Below are 22,087 nucleotides of genomic sequence, written 5' to 3'. Positions count from 1 at the left end.
GGGAGACCCAGCTGTCATGCTGAGGTCCTGCTGCTGACTGAGTCCATGGTTGGGATGCTGTACAGGTTGATTTCCAGGACCCTGGAGATTCCCATGTAGCCTTTCTGAGTATTTTTGACATCATGGTAATGTAGGATGCTTCTACTCATGTTGTCTTTGTGACTCACACTGACTATTCTCCCAGATTTATTTAACCACTCTCAACGTCTTTCAAGAGAGATTTTTAAAAATAAAATCTTTGAACATTTAATCATATCTTAGCATCTGCCATCTGAAGGATCTGAACTAACAGAACTCCCAATTTCATACCACACCAAAGATAAAATACCTACACACACACACACACACACACACACACACACACACACATACATAATTACGTTTATTTGACCACCCCTTTAAAACATTTATTTAAATGTAACGTACTTAAAAAAGGCACTAAATATAAACGCACAATTCTATAAGTTCCCACAAATGAAAAATACCATCAGATCAAAACTGAGCAAGCTATTTTTATCCAGAAGTTTCCCTCCTCCCTCACTTAAGCCCTCCCCCAGTGGCTAACAGACTCCTAAAGACAAAGAGCCCTGAATTCTTGCTATCATGATCTGCCTCCTGTTTCTGAACTCTATGTGTAGTTGGTACAATGTATAGATACTTAAATTTTTGCATACCTATCAAACTGGTGCAATATATATGCTACGTAGCTGTGACATCCTCAGCAGAAATGTTTAGTTTGACCTCTTCTGATTAATGTCATATCTTTGAGGCTCAGCCCATCCTGATACATGGATCAATAACCTTTCAACTTTTATGGAATGTATTAGTCAGGGTTCTCTAGAGTCACAGAGCTTATGGGTAGTCTCTGTATAGTAAAGGAATTTGTTGATGACTTACAGTCTGCAGTCCAACTCCCAACAATGGTCAGCAGCAGCTGTGACTGGAAGTCTAAGGATCTAGCAGTTGCTCAGTCCCAGAAGACAAGCAGTTGAAGAAGAGAGTCAATCTTCCTTCTTCCAATGTCCTTATGTAGGTCTCCAGCAGAAGGTGTAGCCCAAATTAAAGGGGTATGCCACCACGCCTTTAGTCCCAGATGATCTTGAACTCGGAGGTCTCCCTGTCTTAATCTTCTGGAATCCATAGCCACTATGCCTCAAGATCTCCATACCAAGATCCAGGTCAGAAATTTCTATCTCCAAGTCTCCAGACTAGGATCACTGGTGAGCCTTCCAATTCTGGATTGTAGTTCACTCCAGATATAGTCAAGTTGACTACCAGGAACGGCCACTACACGGAATATTTTATTAAGTGTGCTCAACCCGTTTCTGTTCTCCCACTGGCAATTGCTTTTGTTTTCAGTTTGTTTACTCCAAATAATGCTGCTATGAACATATTTGAACTAGTAGACAAAAACAGTAAATACATTAACAACCAGATTTGCTTTATTCCTGGAATAGGTCTCTCCCTTGAATTATAAATTGGTGTAATTTCCCATAATAATAGAATACACTTGAAAAGTAACTCAGTTATATAAACAGAAAGGAAAAAAAAATCGACAAAGATGAACACACAAGCACGGTAAAACAATAACAGTAGACTCTGGGTTGACTGCATGGGGAATGCCTGTTGTTTAATGGAGAATATTATAATGAGTCTGTGGCAAGTGTCATTTGTCAAGGCGAGATATTCACCTGATACAAAAAAAGAAAATTAGATGTTTGCTCACCACTTCTGCTTATTCTTTTGTTTTATGTCTTAGCCAAGAAAATGAGGCAAGAAAAACAGACATGGCACTGGAAGGAAACATACCATACTCTGCAGGCTGCTGAGCATGAACGGGCGCCTTTAGTCAAAAAAGACTTCTCAATAGAATTTTAGGCTTAGGGAGAGAGGTTAGTCAGATTATAGGATGTAATGTCAGCGTATAAAATAAATCTTGTTTTTAATATACCAGCAACTAGTTGATTAGAATAAGAGTTTTAGAAAATGCCTTGTGAAGGTTCTCAGAAATGCCTGCTTTGGTGTTTCTGAATGGTATTCAGCTGCTGCGTGCTTTGTGTCTTCTCAAAATCTCGATGGTTTACTAAGTTCTGGACTCACCGAGTGGATGGCTATTGCACTCATACGCCTTCCTCTGAGTGTACTGTCTTTTCAGTTTTTATGTTTATTTCTGTGTATGTGCGTGTACATATGAGAGTATGCACGTGTGTGCAGCTTCCTGTGGAGGCCAGAAGAGGGCGCCATACTCTCTGAAGAGAGAGTAACCGAAGCTTATGATCCACCGGATGTTGGATGCTGGGAACCAAATCTCATCCCCTGGAGGAACAAGGATTGCTCTGAATTGCTGAGCCGTCTCTCCAGTCCTAACTGCCCCTTCTTTCAGAAATCTAATCTTTCTCCATTTGTATCTGATGCTTCTTGTGGTTTTCTGAGAGATGGTTTGCCTTGTAAAGTAAAAGGAAAATCAGCTTTAGTTTGTGTTTAAGGCATTTAAAATAAAACATTGTGATTGTGTTCTTTTGGGCAAACATTTGGCGTAGACTTCAGCATTAAGGTGAAAGTTAGATATTGACTCTTAAATAATTTAAGGTGCACAGTGCTTCTTAGAGAACACTGTATCAGTTAATTAGCCCTGGCTTTAAGAGAATTTGTTTCTAATAATATTAGTTGAATTTGACTTAGCTCAGTAAAGAAGATTATAGCCAAATAAATACTACAAATTAACTGAGCCAGTAATTATCTGGGTCTCCTGTTTGTATTTGGGTTTTAGGCGAGTGTAATCCATTGAGCAGTGATTATCGCTAAGGTGAAGGCTTGGGAGTGGGGACCAATGACAAGCCACCTGAGTTGGCTCATAGAACTATATGATTAAATATTGGAGCTCAAGACACAACCCATGTGTGTTCTAGTATTTTCTAATATTTTCTGTCTAGACTGGTGTACTGGTTGGTTTTGTGTGTCAACTTGTCACAGGCTGAACTTATCACAGAGAAAGGAGTTTCAGTTGGGGAAATGCCTCCATGAGATCCAGCTGTGGGGCATCTTCTCAGTTGGTGATCAAGGGGGCAGGGCCCATTGTGGGTGGTACCATCCCTGGGCTGGTAGTCTTGGATTCTATAAGAAAGAAAGCTGAGCAAGTCAGGGGAAGCAAGGCAGTAAGTAACATCCCTCCATGGCCTCTGCATCAGCTCCTGCCTCTGGGTTCCTGCCCTGGGTGAGTTCCTGTCCTGATTTCCTTTGGTGATGAACAGCAGTGTGGAAGTGTAAACTGAATAAACCCTTTCCTCCCCAGCTTGCTTCTTGGTCATAATGTTTGTGCAGGAATAGAAACCCTGACTAAGACAACTGGTAACTTTAAATTACATAAACTATAATCCTTTGTTGAAAATATATTTTATATTGTGACTTATCATAGACACACACACACACACACACACACACACACACACACCTACTGGAAGTAAAGTTTTTGAGGAAACTGTTACTTCCATTCTTCCATTCCAGGCAATATGCATTGATAATTGCTACCTTACTGTAATTTGTTACACTTCCCTTCAGAGATGTGGGTGGCAGCTCCCTAACTTAGCTTTGATGCTTATTAATGTGTCACAAGCTTTAGTTGAAAAATGCCAATTTAGTGGCCTCTTAAGAATCACTCTCTTCTATGATGCGCTCTCGAGTTTGATTCCTGGCACTCTGCCAGCCAAACCCAGCTACGGTTTCTCAGTTATAAATACCTCAACCCATCAGCTATTCATCTTGATAAAAGAATACCTAGACTGTGAGGTTGTTTTGACCCTGGACCAGAAGAGGAAAAATGAGAAGATGCATAGTTAGTAGTATATCTTTTTTTTTTTTTTTTTTTTGTTCACCAAAAAGTCTACTTTTTACTTTTAAATCATTGATAGACTGGTCAATTTGATTGAAATAAAGTCACAGGCCAGAGAAGGTTGTAATAAAATAATTCAGAAACAGAAACTGGGATGGAAGCCTCCTTCAGAGATCCTGCATTTGTGCACTGAAAGTGAAAATATTTCTTCTAGATCATGGTAACAAAGAGAGTTTAGAGTGGATTTATATGAGACAGCGGTACAGAGGCTAGGCTGAGAAAGTGTTTGCAAGGAACCCAAACAGTTCTGCCTATCCTTAGACGCATAACTCTCTAAAACAAGGCTTGCTGTCCCTTCTATCAAAGCATTGACGTCTGTGGGATGGAAACATGGTCCACCTGCCTGGCATGTGGGAGGGTCTTGGGTTGAGTAGTCGCCATCAGTTTGCCCCACAAACTTCCAGTTGAGACTGGGCTGACTTTACAAAGAACTTTGTTTAGTAGAATATAGTTAGTTAGTGTGACACTGTGGTATGTCTATATTAAGGCGCCAGAAAGTTATGAATATATATATTCCCTTAGCTACCCTGACAAAAAAACCTTTAAAAAGTTATTTCAACATGTAAAGACAAAAGGCAGAGAGAAGAAGGTATTTAGAAATGGAATACAAAATTATCACTTAGGTTTCTTGAACTTAACCCTTTTAGGGGTAAAGAGAAGAGCGATCTACTACTGTATGTTTACAGAGGTACACGGGGTGGTTTTCAAGAGAGCAGGCGTCATATGAGCCATTAACAGTGATTACGACAGTTGAGGGACCCGAGCATCGGAGCTGAAGGGACCTGGTCGGACATTGCAGTGCTGAGATGCCTGCCTCTCCCACTCAGAGCCTGTGCTGCTCACTGTGAGCTTACTTCTCTAGGATTCCGGAAGATCTGACTAGAAGAGAGTTAGTGCGACAGGTAGGTTCAGCTGTGGCAGGATCATCATTTCAAGATTATAATACCCGCCTCTCCCTCCGTTGCGTTTATCACCCTCCCCTCCCCCACACCCACCATCCTATCTGCACTGCTCTGTGGGCTTCCCAACATCATTATCCACATTTCTAATCTGAAAAGGCCAAGCTTCTAATGACTGTACGCTGATTGGTCCCCAATCCATCCATTTAGAGTTGAAACTGGGTGTAGGAATACCGGAGAGAGGTGACCTGTGGGCTCAGTGTCTACTTGCCTTTATCTGTAACTGTCCCCTTTATCCTTCACACTTTTAAAGAATTAAAAAGTTTTAGGCCAGCATATCTGGGTGTTGTTGCTCTCTCTCTCTCTCTCCCTCTCCCCCTACCCTCCCCCTCCCCCTCTCCCCTCCCCCTCTCCCCTTCCCCTTCTCTTTCTTTTTTGCTTGTCTTCTTCCAATGACTCACATCAGGCAGCAAAGCTCATGAAAGAGATTTATTGGAAGGTTCAGGATGTGGAGGAATGAATCCAGGTGGGAGGGAGTAAACAGCAGAGAACGGAAGAGATACAGTGTTTGCATAACGTTTCTTAGGGGGTGGAGCTTTCTAGAGCAGAGATTTCCAGGGTGAGGATTGGTGGAATTTCATGTCCTGAGTTTGGGGGAGCTGAGGGATTGGTGGGTTTTTGTGAGAAGTTCAGGGATTGGTGGCTTTTCCTATTCAGGGATTGGAGGCCTTTGTTCAGACTTTTCACCTAAAATTAGCATAATCTGGAGAGGGTCCTATTGAGGGACTGGAGATAACCTTTGTTACATTATAGAGGCTGGAACTGCCTTTATGACAGGTAGGGAGGTCAGAGGGAGCTGCCTGACTCCTGGAGCTCTCAGGTGGGGACCTGGACACTTTGTGCCTCAAGGATTTACAAAGTTAACAAAGTATACAAAGTTAACAAAGGGAGTCTAGGAGACTGGCTGGAATAGCCAACAATGGGGTTACTAACAATCAAGGTTAATTATCTCAGACCAAGTATTAACTCCCCTTAGCTGTGTCTTCAAGAAGCCATTCCAATCCATTCCACATCAGCAGCTTTGGATAGTGAGGTCTGTGTGAGACCAGTGGATTTCATTATTGTGGGCATATTACTGTACTTCCTACACGATGTCATGAGAAATCTCTACTCATAACTGGAATTACTGTCAGTCTTGAGCAAGATAAATCATTGTCTTTTTCAGGGTAGAAGGCCCCAATGCAATCAACTTTCCACTAGTAGATAGGTTTGTGATGGTTCTATGTTAGAAGTTTAGAATAGCATCCCCATTGTTATGTTGGGAAGTTTCCAGTAACAGCAACTGTCTGTTATTAGTTCACACCAACATAATGGGCAGGACTACTCAGCTCATCACAAGGACAATTCCAACCACATCCAATCAGGTCTCAGGTATGAGCGGAGGAACACTGATGGCTGGTGGCAGACATAGGGATTGGGTCACATGTTCTTGAAGCTTGATGTGATGGTGCATGCCTTCAATCCCAGCACTTGGGATGCAGGGACAGGAGGATCTCTTGTGAGTTTGAGGCCAGCCTGGTCTACATTGTGAGATTCTGTTTCTGGGGTAGAGGGAACCTGAGCGGATGAGGTCATAATTAAACAGTCCCTAACTTGCAATTATGAATTCTGTTTACTTAGTGTTAACTAACAAGGGTTAGGTGGCTACCATTTAGTGACAGAATAACTCTGTCCTCTTTGTTTTCAGTACCTGCTTCCTGTAAGGAATTATTGTGAACTACACAGATCTTCTCTCCTGTTATCTGTCCTCACATGTGTTTCTTCCTTATGACCAAGAAACTAGAATAGTTTCTAGCGATCTTTACTTAACTAAGCAAAGCCTCTGCCAGTAGGAATGTCTTTAGTCTTCTATTGCTTTCTTCTCCACACTTATGGCCAGCTCCTCTGCCCACAGGTTGGCCCATTCAGAGAATTTCCTCCCACTGCTGTCTTTCAGGGCCAGCCCATGAGGCTGTGTAAACCAGCAATTGTCTATTATTAACTCACACCGACATAATGGACAGGACTACTCAGCTCATCACAAGGACAATTCCAACCACATCCAATCAGGTCTCAAGTATGAGCGGAGGAACACTGATGACTGGTGGCTAGGGACTGGGTCACATGTTCTTGAAGCTTTGTGTGTGTGTGTGTGTGTGTGTGTGTGTGTGTGTGTGTGTATGCTTTCTGAACCAATTGACCACAACTCTAGACACACCACTTCTATTGTATGCAATTTACCCAGAACTTATTTTGTGGAGGAAATTTGAAGTCTAAGATTTAATGAAAAGAATTCACATTTTTGTAAAGAAGAGGAACCCAATAAGATTGGGCAGAGGAGGAAATGAAACTTCAATGTAAATATGCCAAAGCCTCATTCAACTAGCTCGAAAGCTCTGCAGTAAATGGTGTCTGTTGGTGTGCCCTGAAACAGGTCTGTGCACTTATGTATGAGTTGTCAGACGTAGGCCTTGGGAATAGTGTGACCTGCGAATGGTTATGCATCTGTAGAGCTAGATCCCAAGTAACTCAATAGCTAGAGGTTGCTAGTTTTTAAATCAGTAGCAAGGCATGCCTTGAAGGAGCACACTGTCTACCTCAGCCATCTTCACCTATGGCATGGGACATGTCTGAGCATCCAGAGTCACACTGGTGACTATAGCTGTACATCCCACCTCTACATCTTCAGTCTTATTAGTGCTTCAGAACATTCTAGAAGCTGCTTTTAAATTGGTACCTTGTCTTCAGTTGTAGAAGACATGTCTTTATTTTAGGAACCTAAGGTCTATACTCGGAGCCTGAGTCTGCCTGACATCCTATCTCTTGTTACCTTCTTCAGCATTTGCTTCCTGGTCCGTATCGACCCAAATGACTTTATCTTTCTTTACTGAAGAGGCTGTCCTGGGATTTGGCAGACTATCTGGGCCAAGATGAAGGTTGTTTATACCACATTTTGAATCTTCCATAGAGAGTTTTAATCTCTCTTCTGGGATTAGATCTAGCAGTCTTTCTCATCACCCAATTAATGAGTTAGTGTCCAATCACATGCAGGATAGACTGCTCACGCATTCCCGATTCACCTCTGAAGCGCCATGCTCCTTTATTCGTGGAAAGGGATGCCAAGTGAGAATGTGCTCGTTAGTTTGAAGATGGTGGTTGAGGATGACCTAGACCGCCATGAAAAGTGTCACTAGGAGGAACTGGGGAGATGGCTCAGTGTATGAGAAAGACTTCAACACAAGCTCGAGGAACTTAGTTCAGATCCATATCATCCACATTTAAGAGCCCGGTGTGGTAGCACACATTTGTATCCCTAGTGCTTCGGGCAAGGACAGACCAGGGAGGATTTCTGGAGCTTACTGGTTGCCAGAAAGCTGAAAAATGGCTCAGTCTCAAGGAAACAAGGAGGAAAGAGAAAGAGAAGGAACCCTGGCATTTCCCTTTGTCATCTGCAGATGCATGCATAGGAGTGTGCGCCTGCTCACATCCGTATACGCTGATGAAGTTGCTCTTGAATCTAGAGAGCACATGCTTCTATGGCGTGAGGAATACTGGTCTGGTCTTACTAATCAACTGTGGAATATTTAGGTGGCTCAGGTTCAGAAATTGGAAAAGTTATGGCTTTCCTTTTCGGGGCCTTCCTTAGCTTTATGTATCCTTTTGTATCTCCTTTGGCCACTGGAGAATTGGCTGCTGTCTCTCTCAGACCTCCATGCTTCATTTGTGGTTCTACTGGTCTCAGGAATGAGGCCCAGTGATGTTGTACTCATTATAGAGATTATGCTGATCTGACACCTGAGAAATCAAGTCACATCACTTGGCATTGCTACTCTAGGCTCCATCTGTCCTCACATTCAGTGAATATGGGCTTTGTAACACTGACCCTTGTTCTTGGAGGACAGCCATTACTCCATAAACTTCCCATGTGCCCTGGTCCATCTTAGAGTCGGTTAGAGAAAACTCAATCTGAAATTCTTGGTGAAGCTGAATTAAATAAAATGTCTTCCCTGAAGGATCTTATGTACCCTTTATGGGAGAGAGCAGTGTGAAGACCCAATCAGAGTGTAGAATATTGGGTAAAAAGCCCATTTTGCCGTCTTGGTCTTGTCAGGCCATACTTACCTTCATGCCCAAGTTACACTGGAGCACAACTGGACTTCTGTATGTCTCACAGGGTAAGCAGCATATGACATTTTAATTTTAATATGCTTATAAGCACCTTTTTATATGTCTGCAAAGCTTAATTTTAATGAATACATATCATATTTTAAATATAAAAATGTGAGATTCTAGTACTTTATTGATTTATACATTGCAGGAATACAACTTTTTGTAGCAAACATATTTTTGTGTGACTGTTCAACACTTCAGTTATTCTTTTGTTGCTCTTAGGAAAGGCCCTAAAATGGCTCTTTCCTTGTCTGCACCCACCTGAGAAACCAACATACAGTGTCAGTGGTCTTCTCTCCTGTGAGGTATTTCCTGGACAACTTTTGGACTCTGGTTATATGCCCGTGCTACTTTCTACCATGACTCTCGTAGCTTTGACCCAACTATAAAACACGTGTAATTGGTTGTATCGCCTGCTAGAGTTTAAACTATGTGTTCAGTAGTTTTTCTCTTGTCTCTGTTCCTGTTTTTCTCTTTCTCTCAAAAAAAGGAGGGGGAGGTGCACGTATATATTAGGTACACACTGAAGAATTGTTTAAAATGTTTGTTGAAGGAAAGAGTGAGGTTTCAAACTTTTGCTATAGAAAATGGGTCTGGAAAACAGCAGCAAGGACCGACTTTTGCTTTAGTCTTCTCTCTCTTCTTGTAGAGTATTTATTTTCATTGATTTACTTTGCATCCTGCTCATTGCCTCTTCCTGGTCACCCCTCCCACAATCCTTTCCCCTACCCCCTCTCCCTCTCCTCTGAGCAGGTGGGGACCCCTCTGTTTATCCCTCCTACCCTGGCACATCAAGTCCGTGAGGCTAGGCATAGCCAAACAAGGCAGCCAGCTAGAAGAACATATCCCATGGACAGGCAATAGCTTTTGGGATAGCCCCTCCTCCAGTTGTTTGGGACCCACATGAAGACCAAGCTTGCAGACCAAACTTCAACTTTTATTGAATAATTATTTCTTGAGTATTCCATGTATGGCCAGGAGTTGACAGTGAACACAAGGAGACATTTTTAATTGTTAGACCAGATTGTATTGTGTCTAAATTGGTCTAGGTCCTTGATTTTGAAAGTGAATCTCTATACATACAAATTATTTTTTATTTTATGCTAAGGAATGATTTCCTCAAAGAGAATTTCTGTTTTTCCCCCAATAATTTCCTAACTTGAAATAACTTCAGTGGGCCTTGAGCTGTAACACAAAATTCTATGAAATAGGCTAATATCACAGTATTGGGGTTTCACAGACTTTAATAGTAATGTTGTGATCAATACTACTTTAGTTAAAGAACAACAATAATGCATACTAGGTCTTCAGAAAAGGTATATTACATTATTAGTATAAGATGATTAGATTATTATTGATCAAATATAAGAATAATAGTAACAAAACAATAAACAAAGGAACAATTGCTTCTGTGAGGACGAATTAGAAATTCCTGTTTTGAATAGCAGGACCTCACCTTCATTTAAGTAATGCCTTTTATGTTCAAATTGCTTAACCAAAATTAAGTAATTAATCCTCACAGTAAGCCCTGCAAGGCAGATAAGAATTATCTTCATTTTACAGATTAAGTCAAATGTACCATATTTCAAATGATTAATGCTTTGAAATCTCTAGTGCCAAATGGTCTCCGCTCCTCCTGAAGCATGTGGAAGTCCAAATTTACATAGTAATTATGTGTTCAATTGTGTTGAGGAACCAAGTGGCGGGCTCAGATAATCTTTAGAAAAAGAAGGAAAAGGAAAAGAAAGAAAGAAAAATATCGGCATTATAGGGAGAAGGGAGAGCAATTCTTCTAATGCCTGTTGACTGATAATATTATTTGCACACATGGCTTCTCTTCTCAGAAGTCCTCTAGGCTAAGATCAAAACCAAAAAGGCCCACGGAACTGTGGGCGATGTTGTTTAAGGCACAGAACAAATCCTGTGGAATAGTGGAATTTGCAGCTTGAGAAATGACAAAGAGGGCACGCTGATGATAGCCAGGTTATACAGCAGTTTCCTTACTGTGCAGTGTATAGATTCCAGTATTGAGCTGCATTCTGCTTACTATTAGACATGCCTTCTCTCTGAGGAGACTTCAGAAGATGACACTAGAATGATGTCATAACCATGTTGATGTCTTACATTGTGGAAACACTTTAATCAACATGCAGTCTCTCTCTTTCTCTCTATTATTTTTTTCTTTTGAAGAAAATTTTCTCTTGTTTTCCAAGGCAGGACAAGTCCTAGTTGGCTAATTGATATGATATGCATATCCTCCTGGCTGTCAGCTGTTTCCTTACATGTTAGCTGTCTCGCTGGTGACTGGGTGATTGGGTGCCACTACTGCGTTTTGAAAAAGGACCATTTTCACGCATAGGAATGATTCATGGGTTTATGGGATTTTAGTTCAATGAGAGCAATGTGTGTGTGTGTGTGTGCATGTGCATACATGTGTATGTGCATGTGCATACATGCTTGTGTATGTGTTGTGCATGTGTGTATATGAGTGCATGCATGTATTGCATGTGCATACATGCATGAGTGTGTGGGTATGTGTGTGCATGTGTGTATATGTGTGCATGCATGTAATGCATGTGCATACATGCATGAGTGTGTGTGTATGTGTGTGCATGTGTGTATATGTGTGCATGCATGTATTGCATGTGCATACATGCATGAGTGTGTGGGTATGTATGTGTACTGCCAGACATTGTGCAGAGGGACCTAAAGTAGCATCAGAGATGCAAGTTCTATTTCTAATGATTCAGTGAGACATATGTCTGGATTGACTCTCCTGGTGAAGAATGCCCACAAGTGCCTAAGAGTGGAATGCTTGAGATCATGGCCTCCTTTCCTCTCATGCTATTGTTACATGTGTATGCATACATGTATAAGTACAATCTGCTCATGACATTTAGTTGTCTCTACTTGAAGCTGCACAAAGTCCAGTTCCTGAGACGTCTTCAACCCGAGGCCCAATATCACATCCTCTTTGTTGTTGTTGTAAAGAATCTACCCTGTCATTGAAAGACCACCATCTCGAAGCTAAGATAAGCTCAGATTTCTGCTGTTCCTACTCTGCACCCCCACGGATGTCTGAGAAATCTCACAGATGGAATTCCTGTGCAGAAGAGGACATGGTGGCAGTGCTGGAGGGTATGTGCAAAATCACAGGCATCAGTAGGAACGCCATCTTACAGAAGCAGCCAGTGCACACTATGCGGGTTGACGTTTCAGAGGGGACATGGCAGACTCTGGAAAGTAGAAGCAAGGGCAGCATTCTACCCCAGATAATCAGGTTAGATTTTTAAAAGTTCTAAAAACAGGATTCTGGAATTGAAATGTAAATAATTATCGAGAAAGCCATAGGACTGTATACATAGCACATTTTACATTATAGATGCATCTAGTTTGAGTTTCAGAATGAGTCTAGCGAAAAGTGGGAGATAGTTCTTGGAAGAAACAGTATGGATCATGTAAAGAGAATGAACACCCCAATTCTATGGGTCTAATCACACCCCACAAAGATATTTGAAATAAGTCTGAACTGAAACACACCCAGTGAGACTGTAAATCCCAAAGACAAATGCTTTCAAGGACTTCATGGTAGTTACTTAGCAACAACAAGGCCAGGGACATTGCCCTGAAAGTTTTAAGGGACTTGGGATTCTGTGTCGTATGTGCTCTCTTTGAAGAGCATAGTATATTCTTCAGGGGAAATGCTGGAAAGGTTGCTTCAAAAAGATGCAAAAATAAGATCAGAAGGACAAACAGAGACGAGGGAAAAGCAAAAATGAGAAAATAAACAGGTAGGCAAAGGTTCATAAAAAAAAAAATCTATTTTGAGCATGTTGAACATCCAAAGCAGTTTCAGGGTCTGGGGAAATGGCTCAGTGGGCAATGTGCTTGCCATGTTAGCCCTATGGGTAATGTAGTTCTGCGTCTCAGAGCCCATGTAAAAGCTGCACACAGTAGTGTGAATGTCTGTGATCCCAGCCCACTGTTGCAGGAAGCTGTGAAGTGAAGACTCAGGACCCTGTCAGGGGCTCTAGGAACAGCTAGCTCAAACACGGTGGGACGTTGAGAAACAACACATGTAGACTGTCCTCGGACTTCCACACCTGTCAGGGCACATCCCTCATCAATAAAATAGCAACGTTCATTTTATAGCACCCTGAGCAGTTTATAGAACGCCCACAGTTTGGACTACAGCGTCTTCTGTCACAAGTGGATGCAGGCCAGGCCAAAGGAGAATGCAGACATTCAGAGTTCATGCGATCAAATTAAATGTGAAGAGTCCAGGTTTTCAACACTAGGAGAGTCTAGGACAATCCAAGGGTCATGAGCACGCTGTGCCAGAAGCACAACTGAATATGATTGTGTTTTTCCACCGCATCAGCATATACTGAAGGACCACAAATTCAAGAGATTTGGCAGTTTCGATAACAACAAGTTGTCATAAAGCCTGCCTTCCTTAGTAATCAGTCCAAAGCGAATACAACTTCTTTATTCCAATTTTAATTACGGATATCAACTCTCATATCACACATGACACAGTAAATATATATCTATATATGTATAATTGGGTTATGGAGTGAATGGAAGTTGAAGAGGCTATTGTGGAAGAGGCCAGAGACAGATAAAGTAGGTCAGTTCTTGAAGCTGTGAGGTGCAGAGGCTGCGGTGGAGGCTGCGGTCGGTGGAGGCGGCTGAGTATGGTGCAGCTGGCAGATCGGTGGATGGCTGAACAGTGCCCAGAACAGTAAACAAGACAAGTAGACAGAGTTTGATAAGCTGTGTCAATAGCTGAGGACCCAGCCAAGTTGGGGAGTTCCTGACGCACACAACAAAGCTCAGATGACAGATTGGTATTGAACCCTACAGTCTCAGGGTTAGGTGTTTGCCACTGTATGGGCTCCGCGTAAGGGGGCTATACCCTCTCCCTGATCTGGCATGTCTGGTAAATTCTTGATCCTGGCTCCCATTACATGAATTTAATGTGGCCATGTGCCCCCATGGTTTCAGTTCTCAACCATAAATTTAAAGAGAGACTCCCCTTCTATGCCCAGAAATGTCACTGAGCAGTCTGCTGGATTGTGGTGTCTGATAAATGGCTGAAGTCCTCCTCCTCTCTCAAAGGAATCAAAAGTTGTTTGTAAGATGGAGTCTCCCAGGGAACTGCACAACCTGAAAAAACACCATTTTATTAAATGTGGAGTAACATAGAATAGGCATGAGCTGATTTCAGTGCCAAGTCAGCAAGGCAAGGAAGCCATCTCTGTTTTTTGTTTTGTTTTGTTTGTTTTTGTTTTTTTCGAGACAGGGTTTCTCTGTGTAGCCTTGGCTGTCCTGGAACTCACTTTGTAGACCAGGCTGGCCTTGAACTCAGAAATCCATCTGCCTCTGCCTCCCGAGTGCTGGGATTAAAGGCGGGCGCCACCCCGCCCGGCTGCCATCTCTGTTTTAATCCTATAAGGAAACTAATGCAGAGAGAAATAGTATGTTTTTGGCTCTGTTTCTAGAACTTTCTTCAATCCTTTTTTCTCTCTCTCTCAAGCCAACCTTTCTGTTCCGCTCACTGTAACATTTGCTCTACTCTAGGACTGAGAAGTCAATTACATCTTTGTTGTAATTTTGTCTTTTGACAGAAGTAAGAAAGATCAAGGTTAGTTAAAATGCTGGAAGACAGTAGCTTTCAAGATGAGGCGTGGTCTGATGTAAGACTTTGAAGTCTTTTTAATAATTGAGAGGCAGAAGAGAGCATTATCTTCTGATATTAGGAAATTATATGCTTTGTATTTCAGGGCTGTCATCAAAAGAGGAAAAATAGAATGTGAAAATTTTCAATGTTTTTGAGAAAGAAATAGGAAGAAATTTATTTAAATGAATTGGTCCAACTTTCTAATCCAAGCGTGCATTGGAGAGCTTTGAGTAACTACCATGTCCCAGAGAAAGACATTTTTTGATCACTCTTTCCTCCCCGCCCCCACCTTGTCTTCTTTTTCATTTCTCTCTGAGTCCTCACCAAACATACAACGAGGAACAGGGCTAAGCGCTAACTCTGCGGATTTGGAGACAGGTGAACTGAAACATCCCTCCCCAGCTGCGGTCCAGCTCTCCAGTGGCTCGGAAGGAAGGAAGGAAGGAAGGAAGGAAGGAAGGGAGGGAGGGAGGGAGGGAGGGAGGGAGGGAGGGAGGGAGGGAGGAAGGAAGGAAGGAAGGAAGGAAGGAAGGAAGGAAGGAAGGAAGGAAGGTCTGGATGCTGACAGGTGGAGAGCTGGCCTGTGGGATGTGAATGAAGGAGGCGGCTCCGTGCAGCCAGAGACGGGAGGGCGCTTGGCTTGAGAGAGCAACTGCAATAGTGTGATGTTAAGCAACGGTGGTTTTCACTGGCTCAGAAACAGCGTTCGACCCTTTAGGGAAAATATTCCCTTTTTTCTTGAAAATGGAGATCGATTGTAGAAGTGGAAAGCCCAGGGGGAAAGAGAGGGTAATTATACCCACTTTCTCTGGATTTATTATTATTTTTTTTTGTACTTTCTTTTATATTTATAGAATACTAAGTTCTGAGTGCATTATGTTCCTAAACAACTCACACTGTCAAATGACATGTGAGTTAGCTACTAGTGTCGCCTCCAGCTTAGACCCGGGAAATGCGATTTGAGCAGGCAGAGTCTCACAGGAGCTACCTGAATCCAGAAGCATAGACCAGAAAGGGACCCATGACCATCTGGGGTAGACCTGACAAAGGAGGTTAACTTTTTTTTTTTTTTTAATAACTTATTCACTTTACATCCTGCTTACTGCCACTCCCAGTCACCCCTTCCCACAATCTTTCCCCCATTCCCCTCCCCTTCTCTTAGGGGTGGGGACTCCTGGGTATCTCCCAGCCTGGCACTTTGTAAGTCTTTGGGAGACTAGGTGCTACCTCTCCCACTGAGATTTCTCTCTCTCTTTATCTTTCTTTCTTTCTCTCTTTCTCTCTTCCTTCCTTCCTTTCTTTCTTTCTCCCTTCCTTCCTTCCTTCCTGACAGGGTCTTTATGTAGTTCTGGTTGTTCTGGAGCTCATTATGTAGATCAAGCTAACCTGAAATTCACAAAGATCCTCTGCCCCTTTATCCCCTTTTCTGGAGTGCAGGGACTTAAAATATGGCTCACCACACCCAGCCCTTGTGGTTTTTCTCAAATGCTAAGTAGTTCAACCACACTAGTTGGCTTCCATATTCCATCCTTACTTATCACTGTGGAGAGCAGATGAAGTCTCCAGTGAATGTGTGTTGTCGACATGGGCTTGGCCGTATCATGGATGTTCAAGTCCTGGACCCCTAGTCAGGTTCTGGGGCTGTGGCTCACTGTCACTAAATTCTTGGTATTCTTGAGGCGTAGACATAGTGTTGTATGGATAGGAGAGGCTTAGTCAGTCAGTCAGTCAGTCAGTCTTTCTATCTTTCTTTTGGAAAGATTTCTTTTCTTTTCTTTTTTTTTTTTAAAGATGCTGGTGTTGTGAACCAAACTCAGATACGATGCTGCAAGAATTGTATGTTCTCTTAGCCATCAAGCAATCTCGCCAGCCCTGTGACTCAGTCATTGTGGATTGCTGTTGTACTGATGATCTCTGTCGGAAAGGTCACAAAAGTTAGCTCTTTGGTATTTTTTTCTACCTGGCTTTACCTGTTCTTGTTTGTTTTGTTTTTGATTTTTTTTTCCATACAAATGTTCTCTCAACTACAATAAGGGAAATTCTCAGAATGTCCCTGTCCCAGAATGTCTCTTTTGATAATTACCTCTGCAGATAATATACATGGCGCTCTAAGGTATTTCGACTTCATTACTGTGCTAATGTTTATGTAAGTGTCATAAGGGGACTATAACCCCCACATTCATTTTATTTCTATAGATTTCTGAGGTGAGGGTCCACAGAAAGAGAACTGATGTCTGCCAGTGGAAAAGAATGATGCTAATGAAGATACAAATGGAAGTTCAGAACCACCATAAAGCATGCTAGCAAATCACAACAAAGACCGGGGTAAGAATTAGAACCCATTAAAGATATCTTATGCTTTTGCTAATGTGTTTTGCCTCCTAATACGATCCCTGCTCATTAGGCTTTTCCAGTTTTCATTATCTGTACAGGCTGTTCTCGTTTTGATAAGACTCCCAGTTGAGTTTCATCTCCCTCCACTCCCCCCTCCCCTGTTCTTCATAGACCCCTTAAAACTTTTCACCTGTTTGTGTGACTGCCTCTCTGAAGCTTATTTTGGCGAAACTTTTAAACATCTTACTTTGTATTAGCACGCTAAAGATGTACTAGCATGGCTGTGTCAATTTACTGAGAGTACCAATCATATTCATCTCTGCAAGGTTTAAAACTGTTACCTAGCAAAAGAGAAGCCTTTCAGCTGCCCTCACAGGCACACCAGGAAGCAGAGAGGTAGCCATTCTTTCTTTCCCTCTGTCCCTCCCTCGTTCCCTTCCCACCCCCCTCCTTCCTTAAAAATTTAGGTTCATCTTTTTACTGGACACATTAACAAAAGAGGTTTAGTTAATAAAAGGACTGGAGTAGTGGAGAGGGATTGCAACCCCATAGGAAGAACAATGTCTGCTAGTCAGACCACCCAGAGCTCCCAGGGACTAGACCACCAACCAAGGAGTGTACAGGGAGTGATCCATAACTACAGATATGTATGTAGCAGAGGATGGCCTTGTCTGACATCAGTGGGAAGGGAGGTCCTTAGTCCTGTGGAGGTTGGATGCCCCAGTGTAGGGGGATGCTGGAGCAGTGGGGCAGGAGAGGGTGAGTGGGTGGGTAGGTGGTTGGATGGGGGAGCACCCTCATAGAGGCAAAGGGGAGGGAGGGGAGGGAGGTTGTGGGATGGGGGCGTTTGTGGAGGGATAACCAGGATATCATTTGAGATGTAAATGAATGGAATAATTAATAATAATAATAATAATAATAATAATACCAAAGCTCATGTGAATGCCAGGCTCTTGAGATACGTCCTTCGTTGAGTCCTCTTTTTTCTCTTCTGCAGGGTTGGCAGCAAGGAACAGGCAGGGCAGCTGCTGGTATGACGTCAGCAGCGGGAGCGGGACCTACCAGCCCCTACAGTGCAGATGAGGTTCTCAGTGTTGACAGCGGCCAGGGCCTTTGCGAACAAGCCAGGCCAGAAAGGTTCGACATTGGCATCAGCTGCTTTAACGAGGGTCCTGATCTCATCCTCAGGGCGTGACGAGGGTGGGTGCTCACAAGTTTGCAGACCGAGGTCAGCATGCTGACTGGCCTGGCTGTAAGGGTGCTAGATGCAGGATGAAATGAAGGCTTCACCCCAGCGCAGTCTTAGCTTCCTCAGAGTGTCCAAGCCTGTTGGTGGCAGCCGAGGAAAGCCATTTTTTTCTTATTTCCATGTCTAGGTCCTTGTTTGATGCCAGTGGAGTGAGGGTACCACTTTCCCAAAGTGTAGTTTTCATTCTGAGCTATGCCTGCTGTATTGATATTAGTCAGTTCTGTGTTTTCATCTCCTTTATGAACGTGGTACTCTTGTGATGAAATGTATTCAGCATGGTCCCCAACACTTCATTCACTCACTCATTTGGCACGGATAACAAACCAACACACCGGCCTGTTGTGGTTTTCTTTGCTCACAGGTGTAATACAGCCTTCAACATCGGAATTGAATGACTTTTAAACGACTGTTGTAAAAGGTAGTTGGCCTGTGGGATGGAGGAGTTAAGCAGGGCGATGTGGAGACAAGAGGATGGTGATGAGTGTCTTAGGAAGACAGTGATCCCCTACTTGGGATCATGGGGGGAAGGCCACCGAGGCTGGAGTGCACAATGAAGGCGGGGTAGTGACACCTGAGGGGATAGAGAAGAGAGCTCATCTTCTAGGATGGTGTGACATGAAATGGAGACTTTATTCAGATCCCATCAGATGATTCATTCATGCTTTTCAGTCTGGCTTGGCTTTGACGTGGAGAATATTTGAGCCACTGTAGTTACTAGTTGGTTGAGATCTGACCACAGGTATTTTGTACCAGTGCCCTGAAAGTTTGCCTGGTGCTGAGTTCTGGTTTCTTGCAGTTGTACCTGGTATTCCTTCTCTCTGTCATCATCTCCATCTTCCTTTGAAGTATTTATTTTTCAGCTGGCAGATTCCTCTTTTTTTCTTTTTTTAATTAATTATTTACATCCCAAATGTTGATCCCCTCTCCTTGTCTCCCCTAGTAGACTTCCCCCTCCATCCCTCCTCCCCTTTGCCTCTGAGAGGGTGCCCCCCACATTCCCCCTCCCATCAAGTCTCTGCAGAATTAGGCATATCCTCTCCCACTGAGCCCAGATAAGGTAGCCCTCTGCTACATGTGTGTTGGGGGCCTCGGACCAACCTGTATATGCTCTTTGGTTGGTGGTTCAGTCTCTGGGAGGTTCCAGGGGTCCAGGTTAGATGATGCTGTTGGTCTTCCTGTGTGGTTGCCATCTCCTTGAGGACCTTGAATCCTTCCCTTAACTCTTCCACAGGGGTCCCAGACTTCCGTCCAATGTTTGTCTGTGGTTATCTTCATTTGTCTCAGTCAGCTGATAGGTAGAGCCTCTCAGAGGGCTGCTATGCTAGGCTCCTGTTTCTGCTGGCTGTCCCAGGCAGACCAGTTGGGGTGGTGGGTGGATCCAACTAGGATGGGTGGTTAGGCAGGGTTCCAAGCTGGTTAGTTTTGTGGCTCCCAAAAGTTTCTATGGAATGGCGGGACATTCATAGTTCCACAAGGCTCCTCCAGACGAAAGAACCAGGCCATAGCTAGACAGTCCAAATTCCTCTTTTATATACAAGCTTAGATGTCTTTTCCTATTGAAATTGGGTGACTAAGATTTATTACTCTCACAGTGATTTGTGAGTATGGAGAGGACTATATTTGATAAAGACAGTTCCAACCAAACTAGGATTCGTGGCCACCTGTTTCCCACCTGCTTGCACTGGTAGGCTAGAAGCATTTTAGACCATTTTTTTTTTTTTTCATTCCTCCTTTTGGATGCAGTATGCTTAGTGCTTATGGCCACAGTCCTTAAGTCAAACCAGCAGGGTGTAAATCGCAGCTCTGGCCCTTGCTTGAGCTATGTGACTATAGTCAAGTCACATAAACTTTCCAGGCTTCATGCCCTCACTTGTACAGCAAGAGTTATGATAATATTTCTTCAGTGATTTGTGGTTCTTGTGGGAAAGCTGGGGGATCATATAGACAGAAAGCCTAGCACCAAGACTGGCTCACAGTTCATGCTCACTAAATATTGACTATAACTCCTTGTCACGCAGACTCCAGCTGACCGCTAGGCCTTTCTCTCCTATTGAAGCGTGGATTCCGATAGGGCAGGGGCCATATGCTACTTATTCACCTTTATGGTTTTAGTTTACAGCTTAGTGTCCAGTAAGCAGTAAATTCTAAAAACAACCAGAAATGCAGAAAAAAAAAAAGACAGGTGCCTTAGACATAAAAGTCCCCTTTTCTATTTCACCTTCTTCACACACGAGAGAAGAAAGCATGTGTGTATTTCTTGAGTCACACCAAGAAAAAATGAAATGAAAATCCAGTTCAATCCCACATTTTTCTACAATGCCAAATATCTTCCTTGTTCTTGGTGGAAACAAATAGAGGATGGAGGCACCCTGGTGACCAAGGACAGAGGCACCCTGGTGACCAAGGATGGAGGAACCCTGGTGACCAAGGATGGAGGCACACTGGTGACCAAGGACAGAGGCACTCTGTTGACCAAGGACAGAGGCACCCTGGTGACCAAGGATGGAGGCACACTGGTGACCAAGGATGGACCACCCCCAAACAGAAACAATTGCAAAATTTTATTCAGTTCATAAAAATATGAATCTTGTAGGATAAAATTAAAAAATAACCTTTTCTTATTGCTAGTTTTGTCTTGCTTTTAACAAATTTAAAACCCGGGATTTCCATAGGGCTAAGAATGAAAATTTATTAAAAGAATTATCCAAATGTAATAATAATTGGTGTTTATCAAAATAAATTCATCCAGGAGGCTTATCTTGCCACTTTTTAAGCCCAAGCCATTTAAAGTATTTTTAGAGGGTGTGTCATAAACATAAGGGAATTATGTGAATATAGATATTTGCTAAAGTATGAACCACATGCTTGACATTACTGTTAGCCAGATATTCAAGGCACAAAGGGACTGCTGGGACTTCCTACTTCACACTGTAACTTAACATACACAAAGAACTATTGCATTCACAAGCGGACTTAAAATTTGGACTTTTAGACAGTTACTATAGTATTATTCTTTATTCAGTTTTTGGATGCCATCATTCCTTGTAATAGTCAGTTACTCATAAGCCATGGGTAGAAATAGCTGAGGCAGACATTAAGAAGAGTTTTAACAGCAGGAGAACAGGTACTTCATGACCAAGTGGTAAACATTCAGCTCTACTCCATGGGCATTACTGAGTAAGTTATTATTAGCTAACGTCATGCTCTAATATTTAGGAAACACATTAGGCATGGACGGTTGGCCGTACACAGAATGGATACAGGTGGCCACACCGATTAAATCTTCGTTATTTTGCCTGACACATTGTCATGCACGTGAAATGTAGACGTGTCCCAAACATTTATATTGTATTTAATATTATCTTATTTATGGGCAACATCCCTTGACAGCTTCTATACTTCTCAGAGCAAAGAGCCAGTCTCACCCTGTGCTTATGTCCGGGGTTGGCATGGCCCTTGAACATGTTCGATTCTGTCAGTTGGGGTTGAATAGATGGGTAAAGCATGTCTTAGCTAGGGTTTTACTGCTTTGAACAGACACCATGACTAAGGCAACTCTTATAAGAACAACATTTAATTCGGGCTGCCTTACAGGTTCAGAGGTTCAGTCCATTATCATCAAGGCAGGAGCATGGTAGTACCCAGGCAGGCATGGCACAAGCAGAGCTGAGAGTTCCACATCTTCATCTGAAGGCTGCTAGCAAAATACTGGCTTCTAGGTTGCTAGGACTATGGTCTTAAGCCCACACTCACAGTGACATACCCACTCCAAGGACATACCTCCAAATAGTGCCACTCCCTGGGCCAAACATATTCAAACCACC

The 22,087-nt window shown here is 42.8% G+C and overlaps 1 long non-coding RNA gene across 1 annotated transcript in view; it reads left to right on the top strand.

Moving 5' to 3' along the window:
* Positions 1-6,147: 6,147 nt before the first annotated feature.
* The window catches only part of 4930429D17Rik (RIKEN cDNA 4930429D17 gene), a 68,655-nt gene continuing 52,715 nt past the window's right edge, over positions 6,148-22,087 (top strand). The window contains exons 1-3 of the long non-coding RNA NR_040699.1: positions 6,148-6,219; positions 16,877-17,005; positions 18,012-18,151. This is a non-coding gene — a long non-coding RNA (RIKEN cDNA 4930429D17 gene). The remainder of the gene's footprint in view (positions 6,220-16,876; positions 17,006-18,011; positions 18,152-22,087) is intronic.

This window comes from Mus musculus, chromosome 5 (genome assembly GCF_000001635.26).
Source record: "Mus musculus strain C57BL/6J chromosome 5, GRCm38.p6 C57BL/6J".
Lineage (NCBI taxonomy): Eukaryota > Metazoa > Chordata > Mammalia > Rodentia > Muridae > Mus > Mus musculus.
Note: the sequence above shows the minus strand (reverse complement) of the source record. Positions and strands in the feature narration are given on the sequence as shown.